The following is an 8082-nucleotide window of genomic DNA, read 5'->3' on the forward strand; positions in this document are numbered from 1 at the left end:
CTGAAATAAGGTCAGTGCAATTTTACTGTTACATTTTATTGCTATATGGAGAAAGCTCAGGTTTTTGTGCTGTTTAAACACTGGGGCATTTGTCAAACTTTGCAGATATATGTTTCATACAAGCGAAGGTCTTCAGATTGTAATGGAGAAGAACCCCACCTGTGCCCGGGTCTCTTACAGGCATTCTAGACAAACCACTGTGGATTTTAATTTCTTCTATTGATTTAATTTCATCTTAATCTTATTTACTTTTGTTTTCTGGAGCAAGGAGGGTCTGACTTTTAATGACTTCTCTATGCATTTTACTTGGGGAGAACAGATGATGGATCTGAATTTCTACTGTCTCATTGCCTCCCAGCAGGACTGGTGACTTGGCACTGTTTAAGCTATAAGGTGGCACTTCCTGTATCAAGGATCTGATGGTGTCAAACCCCACTGTTAACACTATTTGGTGGTAACATTCCTTCAGCTTCCTTCCTTGATCTTATTTCCCTGAGTAAAAATAATTTATTTCTTAATTATTTATGTTCTATTATGTATGCTATTTCAATAAGAGCAATTTTATTCTGCCAAAAGTAAAGTTTATTGAAACTTTACATAAACTATAGTGCACACTTATAGTAAACTAAACAAGTCAAAAAGGTAGTCTGTTTTCAAGTTGCTTCTTTGAAAGAGATAGCTCAAAAGATGCACACAGCTATCCTAGTCATCATGTTCTGACCTAAATAGTCATGCATTTATTGAGTCAAGAAATCTTTACTGGGCTTCTATCAATTTCCAGCAACTGGATTAGGCCCGAGGTTAACAATGACCAAGACAACTATTTTTCCCCTCATTAGCCTCAAAGCCCCAAAAGACTGATACAGAGAATATAGGTAAAAGGGCCTAAAGTTTTGATTGACACATCACATCTAACGAATGTCAATGATGAAAGCTAGTGTCATTAGTGTTGACTCCATATAATACAAAGATTATATTTGTGTCATAAAATGTGAGAGATTTGTAATTTAAGTAGCAATTCGATGAGCATCCCTGGCAGGGTGTTTGTAGCACCGAGAATTCTCTTTAAGCTTCAACCTGGAAGTCTTGTCAGTCTGACCTTGTCAGAAGCAACTGGATCAAATGACACATCTAAATAAACTGAGCGGCAGAGGCCTTATTCCAAATGGCAGGCATTGCTGATATAAATGAGATCTGAAGTCCAGCAGGGCAACTTGAAACTCTTGCTACTGGCAGCTTAGTAAAGTGATGTCCATTTCCAGAAAAGAAACAGAAAAGTGAAGGAGGCCTGTCATCTCAGAAAAACTACAGAAAAAAATCAAGGTGGTTCTTCCTTTTACATCCAAATGCCTCAAAATGTAAAATGCAGACATGTTAACTATCATGCAACAGTAATAAAATAATAACACTAATGTTTACTCTTTGATCAAGCTGAGAAATTAGAAATTCATACCATAAATATACATCATGAAAATAGATCTTAACATTTGCTGAGCTTCAAATCTAAATATTTAGTCTTTTATTATTAAGAAAGACTATTACCTTACTTTTGTTTTATCTGAAATAAGATTGATAAAAAGTAATAAAATACATATGAAAAGGGCACTGTATTGTTTCATATTTAGGAAAACTAGAAATTACATTTTTAAGAGAGAATTCTTTTGACAAGTGTCTCTCTTTAGTTCAATTATAGGCATTGTAATACACTGAGATGAATATTAAATTATTAATGTACCTTTCAGAAGCTGTATTTGTTTTTTATTTTATCCTTTATATCTTAAACTCTGAAGAATGTCAGAGTTTCTCTTTTAAAAATGAATATGACAACAACAGCTCTTGAAATACTATTCTAAATTATAAATCAGAAAATAATATGTTGGGGGAGAATTAAAAACAACCAAAATTTTGCAGTGTAATCTTTTAAGGTAAATGTTTACGATTCCATAGACAAAGCACATTGGTTAAAACAAAGTGGTAATATATCAGGTGCTTTTTTTTGTGGTACTAGAGATTGAACTCTCAGGACCTTACACTTGCAAGGCAGGCAACGGAACTACTGAGCTAAATGCCCGGCCCGGGGTACATTATTTTAAAACTGTCCTGTCTAAAGCATTCTTTGGATGTTGGCTACACATTGCTTCTGTATATTAATTTTTCACACAGAAGTGCTTTTTCCTCTAAACTCTCATGAGAAATAGTGGTTAACACAAAAATGAATATGCTGTAATACTCTTTCTGAAACCCTCCAGTCAATGCCTTGCATATAACTTTCCAACAGGAAAAAGAAAAAATCCCACATACTTGTTTCCCTAAAGAGCAGCATGAGATTTCCAATCCTTTGCTTGAACACATGAAATATTAAGAGCCAATTTTCAGCTGCTGTCACTTCCATTATCATTCTACACATCCAGAGGTGATAATGGACTCCATAAATTGCAGTCCTTCTCCGGCCCAGACCACGGAGGTTTCACTGGGGGACAGTGCCATACAAAGGGCGGCCCAGACATCTGTTAACGGCACTGAGCAACAAGCAGCAGAGCCTACCTACAGAATACTACGATGTTACCCAGAGGACACAAAAGCAAGCAGAAAACAATTTTCTTACGGATTCAGTAAAATAAACAGCAACCTATTTCCCCCCACAAATCAAATACGTAGCGCTATCCTCATAGAACGTTGGAGAAAGGAGATTAAAATACACTCCTAATGCCTACCCCAAGTCAACACAGAATGGAGCCTCCCAGACAATGAAGTTTAAAGAATTCTGGATAAAGCTGTTGCTTCCTACCAGTTTTTTTTTTCTCCCCAGAAATATCACACAGATCTACCAGGGTTAGTGGAACATCTTTAAAGATAAAGTGAGAAAAAGAGAATAATGCAGGTGGGGATCCTTTTTTTAAAATTCACTGATGAAGTGACGTCCACCACTCTTCCTGCTAGGTACTTTGTGTTCTAGAAGAAAGCCACTTTGTAAAAATAGGATGCAGTTAATACTTCCTTTTCAAATCATATGTGAAATAATCAAATTGTGGGGAAGAATATACAGGAGGAATGAAGAAATTTGCAACTAGCATGTCTTTTTCACGGGCACTCATTTAACTCTAATGTTGGCTAAGCATTAATTGAATGAAATACTATGCTCTGGGACGGGCTGCAATGAGTTACAAGACAAGGGATGCATGAGAGGAATGGATGCCTGCAGACGAAAAAAGGAGGCAGAGCAAAATTGGATTTTACCACCAGATAATTAGATGTATCTCACTTTACACACTGGACAATATGCAGGTCATATAAATCCCTGCTTAAAGTGCTAATAAAGCTGAATGCTGACTATCACATGCTGAGGCCAATTTCAATTCCATGAGTTTACTTTGGGACTGATTTCATACTTTATAGTGATTTCAACAAAGCTAAAAAAAAAAAGAAATGAAGAAAGGAGAGGAAGAAAAGAATATTGGCAAAGTCATTTCTCTATTAATTCAGCATCGGATATTACCAGTGAGCTCTTCTCTTTCTTTTCTACTTGCGTTAGCAGTCTCATATAGAAAGGTACTCTGCTTAAGCACTAAGGCTGAAGAGAAGAAATGTCCACCAGTGATTATGTCTTAGAGGGGGAGGAAGAAGTAGGTCATGCAATGATACAACCCGCGACCCGCTCTGTAAGAGGGGTCAGAAGACTGTTTCTCATGATACTCTACTAAATGTTGGCATTTCCAGGATGAGGTTGTTAGATCTAAAATGCGTCTCTTCTATGTTTGGCAGAACACTGGACTGTAGGTTAGGGTTAGCTTCACCCATCAGTGGGTTCACCCATTATGAGTTTAGTAGTTCAAGGCGCTATTAGAAGATGGGGTCACTCGGTGGGGTCGGGTAACTTGGAAGGGTGTATTCTTGCATCCAGTTCCTTCTTTCCCTCTCTGCTTCTGGGCTGCCTTGGGTTGAACACAATTTCCTCTGCTAGGCCCCTCTGCCATTCTGTTCTGCCTTCCAGTCGGCCAACCAGAGGCTGAAACCATGAGCCGAAGTTACCCCTCCTCATTTTAAGTTACGGGTTTGAATATCTTGTCTTAACGATGAAAACTGACTAAGACAATGATTTATTTTTAAGATTTTCCATCCTTTTATGTTTCTCCATGAAATGGGGTGTTATTCTGTACAGCATAAACAGAGTTTGTAATTTATACACGTTTACAATGAAATCTATTAACATCCTGGAGAGGTGATTCTATAGGGAAGTCAGGGGAAAGAGGAAAGACTTAGGAGAGATGCTAATCTAAAGGGCACTGGGTGTTTTTCTGGGGTGATAAACGGATTTAAACTAGAGAGAAGGTGTGGTTGCAAAACACTGTCAGAGTACTAACCAGCACTGAGTTGTGCACTTTCACTTTAAAGTTTATGTGTTTTGTGTGAACTTCACCTCAATTGCAATATGTTATTTGATATTGCATGGCAATTTGAAATACTAATTCTAAAGTAACACAGAAATTTAAAGAATCAATCAGTCTCTACTTCTCTCTCACTCGACATGCAGAAAACTGTGATTCTATTTGAGAAAAAAAATCAGAAACTTTTTATATAATTGGATAAGCAGAGAAAGGTTAGTTAATGTCTTTGAGATACTTTCTAAAGTTCAAAAGATTGTACAGTAGCATAACAGGAGACTCAATATGACAGAATATGCCAGTGTTCTCAAAAACTTTGTTTTCCATGAATTTTTAATGACACAAGTAATTTTTCAAGGTCACCGAACAAGCAATCAGTTATTCAGACATTAAATTTGTTCACAGTTTCTTGGCAGCTTTGCAAGAAAACAAGCAAGTGGGATTTGTGGAGGAGGGGAAATGATACCCTGAAGAAAAGGTGAATTAGAAGAACCATGTAATTAGCTCCAGGTACAGTTGATTCAGGCTTTAACCTGCCACCCTCAAGAGTGTTCTTCACAGGGTGTGCTAGAAGGTAAAAGGAGGCACTGAAATCTGTCATCTTCTAGTTATAACTGGTTAACAGTATATTGTATATTTTCAATCTGTCCACGCACAAAAAAATCATTTTCTAGTGATTTAACCACATCAGTATTCAGATATGTACTGAACGTTTTTAACTTGACAATTAAGCATATAGGAAGGAAATTAAGAAATATACTTACAGCACCTGTGTGTGTGTGTGTGTGTGTGTGTGTGTGTGTGTGTCCCTGTGTTTTTGTTCAGCATATTCCCAAAGACTGATAGGAAGGTGCAAAAAATAAATTCTCTTTTGCAACCTAGAAGCCTCTATTTGCCATGAGTTTTGACAACTGTGGAATGGGGTAATACTACACCAAAGAGAGTTTAAAGTGATAGGGGTATTGATAACCAGCAAGGCTGGTTTCGAAAACTGAAGATTTGATCATTAAAAAGAATATAACATGATGGAAATCTTAGCTATACTGATGTAGTATCTCAGTTTTCATGTTGACATGAGGCATCAAGATGGGTTTTTAAAAAGATTTTTATCTTGAAAACATGACGTGTGTAGTCGAAGGTACTAGTACATCTCCAGGTCTGTACTCTTCTGAGTATGACACCTTAGGATCAATACAATTAGAACTCATTTATGTCTAGAGGAAGTGTCAGAAATGGAGAACCAGGCAGATCTGTCTACTCTAAAAATGACCTGAAATGAATGAACTGCTTCAGTAAGTTATTCCAAAGATCCTAAGTAGGAAAGTCTGAAATTGTTTGGTGTACATAATTCAAGTGCACATGAATAAGCCCAAATAAAATAGTTATGGAAAATGTTTTTGAAGATAAATCATGACTGAAGATTTAGAGAAACAAAAGTGACCTTTATAGCAGTGGAAGGAACTATATGTCAAAGTCCTTACAAATTTATTGACTTTAAATAATTAAGAAATATATACACGTCAATATTTGTAGCCCAGAATGAGATATTCCCTAGAAATTTGAAAAAAAAAAAAAAAAGAAATTATACTGCTCTCTGTAGGTTAAACTAAAAGAAACACAATGGAGCAAGCAAGGGTATGAAAAATGTATGGATGCATTAAAATCTTGACAGTTCGTGGAGAAAGCGGGGGACTATCCATCATTTATGGGATCATATCAAGAGAATAATCACAGAGGTCAATATGCAAGGTATCTTTTAACTATTTCTCAGAAAAGAATAAAACTTAAGCAATAAACTTCAAGAATTCTTTCTCACTGGCAAAGTCATGTGTGAGCCAGAGATACATAGAAGGACTTGTATTTGTTCCTTTCCCTTAGCAAAACCTTCTGTCCTCCATTTTAGTGTTCATCTGTGATGACCCCATCAACATGACTGATACATTTCTTACTCTGATTCCAAGCAACCTTTACCCGCTATATGTCCAATGCATTTGCCTATAGAGAGAAAATACTTTGCACTAGAGATACCAGCTCTTACTGTAAATTATCTTAGCATTCTGTATGAATTGACTTTGAGACTCTGTCCACTATAGCTGTTGGAGTTTTGATTCCAGTCTCTGTGACAGCTATGTTTTTTAAATTGGAATTTGGGCTTCTATAAGACAGGACTGAATCCGCTAGTATCTGAAACCACCAGTCTGGAAGCCAGCTAGATAGGAGTTAATTTGCTATGGAAATAGTTGCTACCCAGTGAGGCCTATAGGTTAATTGTATCAGTCATGTTGAATGGAGACCACCAACTATCTAAAAGAGATTAAAAATGTAAAAGTGAGAAGACACAATGTGTTCAAGTAAAATAAAGTAACAGCATGAATTAATTTCACATGCAAATAGTCTAGACATGAAGAAAGCATGTACACTGAATAATAATTTTGCTAGTCTTAGGAATGGGAAGCTCATTGAGTTGAGGTAATTTAACCATATCAATGACAAATAGAGCACCTTGCTTTGCTAAATTCGACTGTGATAAGTCTACATTTTTCATTGCCTATTTCATTTTAACTTTTTTCATGTTTGGATGCAAGATATTAGCTTGCTTCTGGTGTTCAATATAGATCTTAAAAATGAAGTAAATAAAGTAAGTTAGGCTTGATTTTTCAACTAACAGATATTGCCAATTTTAAAAAAGAAAATTCCTGGAGCTAAATATGTATTGAGGAAATGGCAGATATTTGAGGACTCATCCAAAATTTGGATGATATGAATGTCAGAGAAGTTGAAGTTATATACTTATACTTATGTTATAAGGATGGTTTTCTTTTTAAAATACATATTATGTAACATGTGATGTATAGGACATACTCATTGATGAATCTTAAGTAAATATTATTAAAAGAATCTTTTTTCTTTGCATAATGCCTAGATTTATTTGTTTAGAAAATTTAAAGCATAGAAAGTATTTTCTATAACTACTTTAAACCAAAGTAATGACTGACTTTTAATATCATAAGCTCCATGAGCAATAAATAGTTTTTGTTCATCTGTCTTCAATATTCCCAGAAAACTTTGCATTTTCAGCTCCTAAAAATAAATTCTTAAGTGAATTTTATATCAGTTGACATAATTTAAATGATCAAATTAAAAGCTAATCAGAATTTTCCACTAATGCCTTTATCTACATGTTGATGTACATATTAAGGAAATATTTTATATCATATTTTTCAATATTGTCTTTTGAATTCATTTCAACTTGAATTAAGAACAAGGAATACATCTATTTTCAGTGATTTCTCCCTTTAACATCTCTTGTGTTTATAATAAACAAATAATCTAAAAAGGATAGAAAGGAACCATTTTTAATGTAAAGATTGTTCTGGATATTTTCCCAGTTCTCTCTGCCGAATTTTGCTTTCAAAAGTTGTGGTGACAATACTGAATACTCTTGGCATCCTTGTCAGTTTTCATTTGTCTGCATAAGGAATAAGAGATTCTTCTCCAGGATCAACAAGACAAGAACACACAGCTGAAACATCTCCTATCTGTCTGCATTCAGTGTCATTAGTATTTCAGCAACTCTAGAGCCAGGGTCAAACTGAAGTTTTTAACTATTTAATTCTGAATCATCAGTCACTGACTTGGGAGAGAGACAGAGAGAGCTAGAAAGAGATGGCAAAGGTACAGGCAGAGGAATAGAGACATT

The 8082-nt window shown here is 35.5% G+C and overlaps 1 non-coding gene across 1 annotated transcript; it reads left to right on the forward strand.

Annotated features, from left to right (window-relative positions):
* The first annotated feature begins 5182 nt into the window (after positions 1-5182).
* Positions 5183-5310, forward strand: LOC117283968. Its single transcript, XR_004515014.1, has one exon. It is a non-coding gene; the product is annotated as a small nucleolar RNA SNORA40 (small nucleolar RNA).
* The last annotated feature ends 2772 nt before the right edge of the window (positions 5311-8082 follow it).

This window comes from Fukomys damarensis, unplaced genomic scaffold (genome assembly GCF_012274545.1).
Source record: "Fukomys damarensis isolate Sample0158 unplaced genomic scaffold, DMR_v1.0_HiC HiC_scaffold_32, whole genome shotgun sequence".
NCBI lineage: Eukaryota > Metazoa > Chordata > Mammalia > Rodentia > Bathyergidae > Fukomys > Fukomys damarensis.